Genomic DNA, 12406 nt, shown 5'->3' with positions numbered 1-12406 from the left:
AGGAGTCCTACCCTTCCTTTAGCTCTTACATTCTTTCCGCTACCTCTTCCGCAATGGACCCTGAGCCTTGGAAGGTGTGATAGAGATATTTCAGTGCTGAGCACTCCTCTGTCATATCTTCTCAGCACCATGGTGCCTTCTAAGTTATCCCAAGGTCCCTGCCATCTGAAAAGAGAAGGTTCTCTAACCAAAAATGAGAGTAGCATTAATATATGTGTATGTACATTAAAAGAAGTGCTTACTGGGCAGTTTGGTGAGCATAGCATATACATTCAGCCAGACAGCAGCAGACTTTACACCCCTAGGGCTCATGACTACCCCTGTTGTAGGTTTTCAGTATCAGGGATATATTCTCTCCCATGAAGCAGGCCTCCAGTCCAATTAGAGAATGGCTAGTTTTCCCCATAACAGACATGCAACTGTTGCACCCACTGGCTCATTTGGCCTGGCTGGCCAAAGTTAAGGCTTGCAGTGTCCACTGTTGTTTATCTCCACTGGTGATTTCTCTTTTCCAGCTTTCTGTCAGCTGATCTACATGGAGGAGGTTTTCAGCTGAGCTCTAGCAGAATTTCTCAGTGACCTCGAAGCCCAAGTATTTGGAGTCCTCAGCAATAGGGTCTTACCATCTATTTCTGGTGGGAAGCCAAGAGCCTCAGCATGGCCTGTAATGTTTTGGGGGTATCAGGGACCCTCCCCCCCGGCCAACAATGCACTGGAAGGTATCCCGTTCCTGGCACTGAAAATTTTCTAGTAACAATCTGTGGCTTCTGAGTGTTCCATTGTTCAAAAAAGTAGATTTTCCATATGACTTATTTATGTCCTCTTAGATTTTGATTGGCCCTCCCTCCACCTTTCCTTTACTTAATCTCTTCCCTTGACCTTGCTTAGGCCTTTTCACCCCCATCAATCTTTTCTTCTATTTACATATATACAATACCATCCTATTAAGTCTCCCCTCCCTCCCTTTCTATTCCCTTTATATCCCCTTTCTAGTTCACTGGCCTCTGCTACTGAGTTTTATTTCTACTCACATAGAAGTCCAATCATTTGTAGCTAGGATCCACATATGAGAGAGAACATTGTGACATTTGACTTTCTGCAGGCCCTTATCTTTTGTTGGGGTATTGCATAGACAGTTTATCTAGAAAACATGGCTTTCTGGGTGATTTTCAATGACACTGAGATCCTGTTTTATTCATAGCATAAGCCTAGTATCTCTTCTGTTCTTGTAAATATAGAAATTTAATAAACTAAAAATGAAAAGGAATTGAATTTAAAGATAGAATTTATCTTTGCTTGTGGCAAAAGCTTAACATGGTATTCTATAATAATTTTTAATCATTTTTATTTATTTGCAAGCAGATAGAATGATAGAGAAATAGAGATAATGGGCATGCCAGGGCCTTTATCCACTGCAAACAAAGTCCAGATGCATGAGCCACTGTGCATCTGGCTTTATGTGGGTCCTGGGGAAGCAAACTCAAGTTGTTAGACTTTTCAGACAAATGTCTTAGCCTCTGAGCCATCTCTCCAGCCCTATAATAATTTCTCAATTAAATGCTAAATTAATGATTCTCAGTAAAACTCCAGCTTCCTAAGGTGACTCCTCTGTGTGACTATACAGAAGTGAGCAAGGTTTTGCTGTAAAGAAAAAGATAATATTTTCCACCATATGGCCTCATCCTTTTTTATTCTTTTTTTTATTCTTTTTCTTTTAAAGGCAAGGTTTCAGTCTAGCCCAGATTGACCTGAAACACACTCTCAAGCTCCATGCTGGCCTCAAACTCATGGTGACCCTCCTACCTCAGCTTCCTGAATGCTGGGATTAAAGGTATGTACCACTGTGTGCACCACCATAGCTGGCTTCTTTATTTAAAATACCCTTTCATGAAGATCTGAGTTAAATCCCTAGAACCCCTGTGAAAATGCTGGGCAGTATGGCATGCACTTACCCATCTAATGCTGAGGAAGTAGAGACAGGCAGATCTTTGGGGCTTGCAGGCCAGCCAGTCTAGCCTACTTCGTGAGTTTCAGGACAATGAGAGATCTAGTCTTTAAAAAGGTTGCCCTAGGCTGGAGAGATGGCTTAGCAGTTAAGCGCTTGCCTGTGAAGCCTAAGGACCCCGGTTCGAGGCTCGGTTCCCCAGGTCCCACGTTAGCCAGATGCACAAGGGGGCGCACGCATCTGGAGTTCGTTTGCAGAGGCTGGAAGCCCTGGCGCGCCCATTCCCTCTCTCTCCCTCTATCTGTCTTTCTCTCTGTGTCTGTCGCTCTCAAATAAATAAATAAATAATTTTTTAAAAAAAGGTTGCCCTGTGAGCCCCATGCACATGCACCCCCACATACACACAATTAACTAGTTAATCAGTTTATGGAGTTGGTAGTGCTGCTCAGTGGTAGAGTGCTTGCGTCACATTTATAAGATGTGAAACACACACACACATTAAAAATGTAAATCTTGGGCTGGAGAAATTGCTCTGTGGTTAAGATGCTTGCCTGCAGAGCCTAATGACTAGAGTTTGATTCTCCTGTGCCCATGTAAAGCCAGATGCTCATAGTGGTGCATGCATCTGGAGCCTCTCTCTCTTCTATTTCTCTCTACTTGGAAATAAATATTTTTTTAAAAGATGTATCTTTTAGCTTCCCTTACTTATGCTGGGAGGAATTGGCCAATACGCTTCTATTTGGCATCTTTTGGAACTCTGTAATTGGGAGGAGAATCTCAAAGCTATGATTGACTCTCACACTGAGTATAAAGTGTAAATGAGTCCAATCAGATGGGCCAATGGTACATTTCAAGATACTGAAAAGCAGAGTTCCAGGAATTAGGGAAAAGAGCAATATATCACTTACAATTGTTTTCAGTCACCAATAACAGAAAGCAAATAGTTATTTTCCTTTTTTTTTTTTTTTTCAAACAGTCTCACTCTAGGCCAGGATGACCTAAAACTCACTCACTCTGTAGCCTAGACTGGCCTTCAACTTGCTGAGATCCTACTAACTCAGCCTCTCCAGTGCTGAGATTAAAGACATATGCCATCACAGCCATCCAGGTATTTTCTACAAGCATGCCACTGAGGCAAAAACAATTGCATCAATTCTGCTGTTCAATAATGCCATCAAAACCCAGGCACTTTCAAGTTTCCTGCTCTACCACTCTCTGAACTGAGTTTGTATCCTCATTCTCTTTTTTTTTTTTTTTTTTTTGAGGTAGGGTCTCATGCTAGTCCAGGCTGACCTGGAACTCACTATGTAGTCTCAGGTGGCCTCAAACTCTCAACCATCCTCCTACCTCTGCCTCCCTAGTATCCTCATTCTTAATGTCTCCTGGTTACAAAGTGGCAACTTTAGCTCCAAATGTCTGTACTATTGTCACTAGCTAGAAACACAAGTTATTAGTGTCTGGATTTTTTCATCAAGGATAAAAGTGTCCAGTAGACTTTCCTTCTCTTTTTAAATTGCACCTATGTTGTATAATACAGGAAGAACTGGGTGCTATGGATATCCACACTCTAATTCCCATAATCAATGAATATGAAAACATAATTAAGTTTGCTTCCTTTAAAATACAATATCCTAGATTATTTAAGATCCAATCTAACCACACAATTCCTTAAGAGTGGAGGATTTACTCTAGCTGGAAGGAGAAAGCTAAAACAAAAGTAGCCAAATGATTCTGTGTGTGAAGAATTCAGTACTGTGTTGGTAAAGGGGAAGGATTCCTGTGCAAGGACTGGGGAGAAGGCTCTAGTGACCTAGGGGCCACACACAGTCGACAGCCAACAAGGGAAGAGGACCTCATCTTAGATACAGGAGCTGTATTCATCTTCAGCCAGAATAAGTTCTGAAGCCAACCCTTCCCAGAACATCTTCATGAAGATCTCTCAGTAAAATCTAGTTTGCCAGCATCGTTATTATTGTCTTTATTAAACCAACTGCACAAAAACCAAGGGAACACCCCCCCCCTACAACTTCTGACTTACAGAACTGTAAAAAAGTGACTTTGTATTGAATTGCCAACCTTAAGGTAACTTGTTACAGCAGCAGTAGCAAACTAGTACACACACTTAACCCAGAGCAATCACTAAATAAGGGGATTAGAGAATTGCCATGATAGTCTTAAGGACAGTCTTGACTCACTGTACGGGTTAAGTATGAGGACTACCATCCCTGAAATTAAAAGACCTTGGTAGACTCTGGGGTATAAGGGACAGTAGGGAAGGACTTTCTGAGAGAAAGAGTGGTTGTGCCTAAGAGATGTTTAAAGGAAAGAACAGGGAAAATTCAATGATGGAGGGGGAGTAGTCTAATGTTGGGAACTGGCATGGAGGGGGAAGGGGGAGGACAGTTCATTGGGTAAGAGCACTTGCCACACAGGCAAGGGAACTGGTGGTATCCTAATACCCATGTGCGTGGCTGTGCATGCCTGTCATTCTGGTCCTGAGGCTTGAGAAGGGGCTAGAGAAAGGAGAATAGCTTGGGCTCACTGGTCAGCATGGAAGACAACCCAATGTTCTACTCTGGTCTCCACACACATGTGCACAGGGCACACAAAACTGAATACACTATGCATACACAAGCACCCATACACACACGGTCCAATATTAGCATTTTCCCATCCTGACCCTAGCTGCCTATAGGAGAAACTAAGGTCCAGTGAGTCCAGTGAGAAGCGAGGGGTCTGTTTTCCTTTCTGTGAAAGGGATGGAGTGAAGACAAAATTGAGACCTTACTTTAAAAAAACAATAGAATTTTTTTAGCAAGAAAAAAAAAGTCATTTATCAGGTAAACAATCAACAGGATACTCCATAAAGGAGTTGAACACTTATTTCTAGCCTAATGTGGTCTGTGTTGCAACCTGAGAGAAGGAATTGCTAGAAGGGTGAGCACTATTACCAGCTAGTATGCATCGACAGATTGGCAGCTATAGAATTCTATTTGCAGTCTCCACAAACTGGAATGACCCCAGAGTCCTTGAAAATTGTATTTCTACTGTGGTTCTAAATTGTGATTCCATTTTACTATGGCTTCAAATTCAATTCCTGTATTTCTCAAGGGCACTAAGTGCTGTCCTCATTTCTCTATTTATGAAGTTTCTAACCTTCCTTCCCCTTCTCTCTGTCTCCCTCTTGCCTACCATTTGCTTCTGGCTACCCTCTGGTTTTTCTCCTACTGGTCCCCAGTGGCAAGTATGCACTAGTTTTGTTTTTTTAATGTATTTTTTTAAACAAAATTCGTTCCTATCCTTGCTCTCCACATATTCTTTTGCTGCTTATTTTATCTCTCCTGGGTAAATGATGAATTTGTATCCAGTTTCCTTTCCAAACTTGTGTCTTCCTTCTCTGCTGCTCCCAGGAATTGCTGGCTGCTTGAGACTCCAGCAAGAATGTGTTATGTAAAATTACTTGATGTTCACTGTGACATTTCAAGACTCAATGCATTATTCATCCTACAGTAATAAAAATTCAATGAAAAGTTTGCAGTTTTGTAAGTCATATGGTGAAAGTCTTCCTAGTGCAATAATTAGAGGCAAAAGGTAATCCCTCTCATCCCCACTCTCTCACCCCCAAAAAAGAGAAGGGAAAAAAATAAGCCAGATTTTAGTTTACAATACAAAATACAGAGCTCAGCTGGAAGGATCACTGTCCAGTCATTGATCATACATGAAATTTGAGCTGTGGAGCATTAACCTTCCAAAACGAGTTGTTTATTCTGGAGGCTGAAGAGCCACTTATTTCACAGATTCTCCTCCCCCTCCGCAATATATTTTCAAGCAGAAAAAAATTAAAAAATGGTAGGCAATGTGTAGTGCAGAAAAATCTTAAAGGTGGCTAAAGGAATATGATTTGTGGGATTTAAAAAGCTATAGTAAATTTAAAATAATCTTTTAAAGCCATTTCCCTAAATTGCACAAGAAAACAAAACCTTTTTTAAAAAATGTAGAAATGCTCCATTTTAAAATGCCTTCTTGGCTGGGGAGATAGCTCAGCAGTTAAAGGAGCTTGTTTAGCATGCCTTCCTAGCTGATGATTTCATATTATCATTAATCTCTGAAAGACTTAAAGATACTTCCCCAAAGAAGGCAGGATACATCATTAACCATACTAAATGTAGACTCATATTTCAAATAACCTTTGTGATCATGTCTAATTTGAGAAGTAGACTTCATGTCAGATCTGATTAGATATATTCTTGGCTTTTTCTTCTACATCTAGGATCATCAGTATTTCCATTTTGTTAGTTGGTTGCCTAGACTTGAATTATCATCTTGATTCATCTTCATTGTAAAGAATTTAGAGTTTTCCACCCCACTGATCCACTTTGCATAAGTAGTCTGGGGACTGTATAATCCAAGAATCTGCGTACCAGACACAAAACTCATGTGTCCCTTAAAGGAGAGGAAGTGCTAGCAGCTGCTTCTCTACCAGCGAGCTCCCACCCTTCCCCTCCTCTTCTTTTCTTCTTTTATGTGTGCATGTATGTTCACGCATGTGCAGGTGCATGTTTGTGTGGAGGTCAGAGGACAGCATCAGATGGTGTTAATAAGGCACTGTCCACCTTTTCTAAGACTGGCCCGGAGCTCACCCAATAGGCTAGACTGGCTGGCCAATGAGTTCTAGGGATCCACTTGTTTCTGCCCCATTCCATGGATTACAGGCACATGCCTGCTCCTGGCTTTCCCCTCATTCTTTTACAAACACCTCGCAGAGTCCATGGCATTCAGACATGCAGACCTAATGAAGGCTGCATTCTATTCAATATAAGTGGAAATCTGTTTTCAATAAATACAAATGGAATTTCCAGTATAGTCTTCCTGATGCACCGAGTCACACACACACACTTCAGTTTAGAGGACACTGTATAGCTGATGTTTCTCAGAGGAAGGTGGTTCTTAGGCTACCTGATCACTAAATTACTGGAGTGCTTCATAAAAAATGTAATTCATGGGGGGCTGGAGAGATGACTTAGCAGTTAAGCACTTGCCTGTGAAGCCTAAGGACCCCGGTTGGAGGCTCGGTTCCCCAGGTCCCACGTTAGCCAGATGCACAAGGGGGCGCACGCGTCTGGAGTTCGTTTGCAGAGGCTGGAAGCCCTGGCGCACCCATTCTCTCTCTTCCTCTTATCTGTCTTTCTCTCTGTGTCTGTCACTCTCAAATAAATAAATAAAATTAAAAAAAAATAATTAAAAAAAATGTAATTCATGGGCTGGAGAGATGGATTAGCGGTTAAGCGCTTGCCTGTGAAGCCTAAGGACCCCGGTTCGAGGCTTGATTCCCCAGGACCTACATTAGCCAGATGCACAAGGGAGCGCACGCATCTGGAGTTCATTTGCAGTGGCTGTAAGCCCTGGCACACCCATTCTCTCTCTTCCTCTTTCCCTCTTTCTCTGTTACTCTCAAATAAATAAATAATAAACAAAAAAATTTTTTTAATGTAATTCATGAGCTGGAGAGATGGCTTAGCAGTTAAGGCATTTGCCTGCAAAGCCAAAGGATCCCTGTTCCACTCTCCAGGACCCCTGTAAGCCAGATGCACAAGGGGGCACAAGCATCTGGAGTTCATTTGCAATGGCTGGAGGCCCTGTTGCACCCATTCTCTCTCTCTCTCTCTCTCTCTCTCTCTCTCTCTCTCTCTCTCTCTCTCTCCCCCTCTCCCTCTTTCTCTCTCTCAAATAAATAAATAAAAAGATATTTTAAAAAATGTAATTCATGACAAAACTAGATGTAATGAGTCAACAACAAGCAACTATAGATGTTAATACTTTCTCTGAACTCCAATGGGCTATAGTATGGGTTCCAAAGTCTCTGGGTCCCAGTCAACATGTTTATCAAGAATCTCTTATTTTGCAAGTATTCACCCTTTGAATTCCATGCATATTATTCACCAGCATAAAACACTTTTAAAACCTTCTGCATAGGTTTACAGAGATGGTTCAATTGATAATGTACTTACTGCACATGCCTTTAATCCCAGTACTTGGTAGGCAGACATAGGAGGATTGCCATGAATTTGAGACCACCCTGTGACTACATAGTGAATTCCAGGTCAGTATGAGCTACAGTGAGACCCTACCTTGAAAAAAATCTAAAAAACAAAACAAAACAAAACAAGAAACCAGACTTGGTAGCACTGACCTATAGTCATAGCTACTTGGAAGACCAAGGCAGGAGGATCACAAGTTCAGACACTGCCAAACTACAGGGGTCAGTTTAGTGCCAGCCTGAGCAACTTACTGAGACCCTGCCTCAAAATAAAAAGTAAAAAGAGCCAGGCATGGTAGCACACACCTTTAATCCCAGCACTCAGGAAGCAAAGGTAGGAGGATTGCCATGAGTTCGAGGCCACTCTGAGACTTCATAGTGAATTCCAGATCAGCCTGGGCTAGAGTGAGACCCTACCTTGAAAAAATAAAAAAAATAAAAAAGTAAAAAGAGGGTTGGGGATATATCTCAGTGGCGGAGCACTTGCCTAGCTCTGTGTTTAATCAATGTTCAGCATTGAAGAAGAAACCCCTAGCATAAGTTTAAAAAATAGAGTTTGTAGTACTGGCCTATTATCTTAGCTATTTGAAAGACCAAGTCATAAGCATCCCAGGTTCAGACACTGCCAGGACTGCAGTGGGAGTTCAGTGCCTCTTTATTGTCAAAAGTCCTCTAGTCCTTTGAGTTGGACTCTTGGCTCTTCTCTAAATATGTGAATTTTGTAAAGTCATTTAACCTTTCTGAACCTCAAAGCATAAGTTATCTTACTTTATTTCCCACTTTCAAAGCCAGAAATAAGACTAGATATCCTGATTTCCTCCCCACCAACCCACCATTTAAAATATATCTTAGAGAACCAAGCAGTCAGTAAGAATTAAGCCAATCTAAAATTTACTGGTCAACATCTCCATGAAGTCTGTTGAAATTTTCAGGATAAGGAATAGTCATCATTAGTGATAGCACACTTTTTCATGAAATGCAATATATTGTTATGGCCTGAATGAAGATGTATCACCCCCATCTCCAAACTCATTATAATATTAAGAGGCGGTAGTTTTCAGGAAGTACATAAGTCATGAGCACCATGTCTTTATGAATGGAATTAGCACCCTTATAAAAGAGAGTAGAGAGGTGAGTGTGTTTGCCCCTCTTCTCTTCTACCATGTGAGAACATGCCAAGAAAGTGCCATCTGCGAGGAGCAGAGCCTTTCCAACTCTGCTGGTGCCTTTAATCCTGACTTGCCAGCTTTTTGAGCCATAGACATTGTTTCTGTTTTTCAACTGAGAAAATCATTCACAGACCTTCATCTGACTAATTAACCCCGTTCCTTTTGTCCTCACCATTACTTATTTTTGTAGCCAACTGACAAGATGGGAGTAAGGTCTACGTCGAGATTTTTAACTGTTCTAACAGATGCCTACTCTGGCTCAAGCAACTCAACTCCTCACAAATATAGGATGCCTCTTTATTGCCAAAATGCCTCTAGGCCTTTGAGTTGGACTCTTGGCTCGTATCTAAACATGTACATTTTAGAAAGTCACTTAACCTTAATGAATCTCAAATATTATTGGTAAAATTTGGAGAACTAAACCAACTTAAACTAAATTAAGTGTGAGGTTTTTAAGGATTTAGTAATAGTGTATAATTTCCACTTAGTACTTAATTCTTCAGTAAAAGACAGTTGGAGATAAAGAAGTGTATGTTTCAGCTCATAGATATGAATTGTTTTATCTAAGGGAAATCAAAAGTATTTTGTTAAGCTGCAGGGGTAGACTAAAACAGACCCAATTAGAAACATCTTTTATTGAATTGAAGTTTTATGAAATTGAGCTATTAATCTACTAATAGAAAGATGATAGTCTATGTACACATATTTTTTATGCCTGTCATTGTTATTTGGATTTCAAGACCTTGCCTTATTTCTTATGGCATTCCTCATATTAAAAATTCTTTCATATTGAGGCTGGAGAGATGGCTCAGTGTTTAAAGGCACTTACTTGCAAAGCCTGATAGCCTAGATTCAGTTCCCCAGTACCTACATAAAGCCAAATGCACAATGTGGCTCATGTATCTGGAGTTTGTTTGCAGCTGCAGGATGTGCTGGTGTGTCAATTCTCTCTCTCTAATAAATATTTTAAAAATATTTTAAAGTTCCTCTATGGTCCAGGCATGGTGGTGTACACCTTTAGTCCCAACCCTCTGGAGGCAAAGATAGAAGGATCACTGTGAGTTTGAGGCCAGCCTGAGACTACATAGTGAATTCCAGGTCAGCCTGGGCTAGAGAGAGACCCTACCTCGAAAAACAAACAAAAAAAATCCTCTATTTTTTAAAATCATAGCTTAAATGTTCTTTTTGTTCATTGGATATAAATCCTATGATAGCACTAATTAATTATAATGTAACCCAAGGAGACTGGAGTCAACGAAGATGCTTAGGCAATGACTAAGAGTTCAAAATGTACGAGCAATAAATTGGTAAAGACACAGGGCTAATAAACAAAGCCACAAAAAGAAGAACCACAGATAGAGATAGATAGATAGATAGATAGATAGATAGATAGATAGATAGATAGATAGATAGATAGATAGATAGATAGAGACAGAGAGAGACAGAGAGAGACAGAGAGAGAGAGAGAGAGAGAGGGAGGGAGGGAGGGAGGGAGGGAGGGAGGGAGGGAGGGAGGGAGAGAGGTGAAACAAAAGAAAAACTAGTGAGGGCAACTGCCTTCCCTTCAATGCAGCTGGCACCTTTGACCAGGAGGTGGCAGCAGTGGAAGTAGGAACTTCTAAAACCGAAAGTATCTTAGGGCAAAAACCAGTATTAGGAAACCAAGATCCTGTTTCATGAGCTCTGGGTTGGCCAGGGGCTTCTGCGTATCCTTTACAAGATGGACTTCTCCTGTACAGAGTCCAGGAAGAAAGTCATGGTGTCGATCAAAGGTTAGGACCTTGGAGCAGATGTTACTCAGCTACAGCAACAAATGGTCTCTTGAAGTTTTGCCCAGTTTGTACCAGAAGTAGACATGGGGAAGTACTGTAATAAGAAGCATAAAGATGAACTAGAAATTAAGCCTAAGTCACAGAGCAGAGTCAGGGCATGTGCTGAGAGGATGGATCTCTGGATCACGAAAATTATAAAATTATTAATTATTAATGTTGTGTTAAAAACAATGAAGGAACTGTGCTTACATAGGAACAGAGTGCATATAACCATGAGTTTTACCAGATTTGCATTGGTCTCTGTGGTAGTTTGAATCAAGTGTTTGGAATGTTTGGTCTCAGATCATGGAAATTTGGGAGGTGGGGCCTTTCTTCTTGGGGACAGCTTATGGGTGTTATAGCCAGATCCCCCTTGCTAGATCCAGCTCACTTCCCTGCTGCTGCTGTCCACCTGATGTTGGCAGTGTTGGCCAGGAGGGCATGTCCAGCCTCTGCTCCACCATCTGTTCCCTGCCATCATGGAGCTTCCCCTGGAGACTGGAAGCCAAAATAAAAATATTCTTCCCATCAGCAGCTTTTGGTCATATGCTTTGTGCCAGTGATGAGAAGGTAACTACAACAGTCTCTCAACACTAATTCTACACAACACACTTCATAGAACAACCTTACGGCTTTGTTTACCAAAGGACATTATTCAAGATAAGAGAACTAAGCAAACCAACACATATATTTTTATTTAATTTGTAAACATAAAGTTTAAATTTTGCTTAATCATTAAATCTTGTTGCTGATTACACTCTTTGAGCAAAGTAAATTGTTAATCTAAGAGTGTCTTTTATTTGAAAAGCCCACTTGGGTATGTCTGATTTTTCCTAAGCACTATAGATTTTTATTTTTATTGACAACTTCCATACTTAAAAACAATAAACCATGATAATTCCCTCCCTTTCTCCATTTTCCCCTTCACAAATCCATTCTCCTTCATATCTCTTCCCTCTCTCAATTAGCCTTTTTTTTTTTTTTTTTTCTTGGTCTTTCAAAGTATTGTCTCACTATAGCCCCAGGCTGACCTGGAATTCACTATGGAGTCTCAAGGTGGCCTCAACTCACAGCAGTCCTCCTACCTCTGCCTCCTGAGTATGACACCATGCCCAGCAATTCTCTTATTTTGATGTCATTTTAAATCTATATTAAGATCTCTTTTAATAAACTCCAGCTCTATACTATTTGCCCTAAAATCCTTTTTTATTGTAATTTTCAGTTGGCTACACAGTTACAATAGAAAAATTAGGTGAAATTATTTTTTAAGAATTTTATTTATTGATAATTGTTTCACCTGGATGGATATATTATATTTGCATCATAATCATCTCCTCTTTCCTCCTTCCTCCTGCTGAACCCCATTCTTCCCAGCTAGATATTCTACTGTGATGTCTGGGAGTGTGTGTGTCCCACTGAGTTTAATTAGCATTGCTTGCATGAA

The sequence above is a fragment of the Jaculus jaculus genome, chromosome 3 (assembly GCF_020740685.1).
Source record: "Jaculus jaculus isolate mJacJac1 chromosome 3, mJacJac1.mat.Y.cur, whole genome shotgun sequence".
NCBI lineage: Eukaryota > Metazoa > Chordata > Mammalia > Rodentia > Dipodidae > Jaculus > Jaculus jaculus.
The sequence above is the reverse complement of the archived record's forward strand: the minus strand, read 5'-3'. Positions refer to the sequence as shown.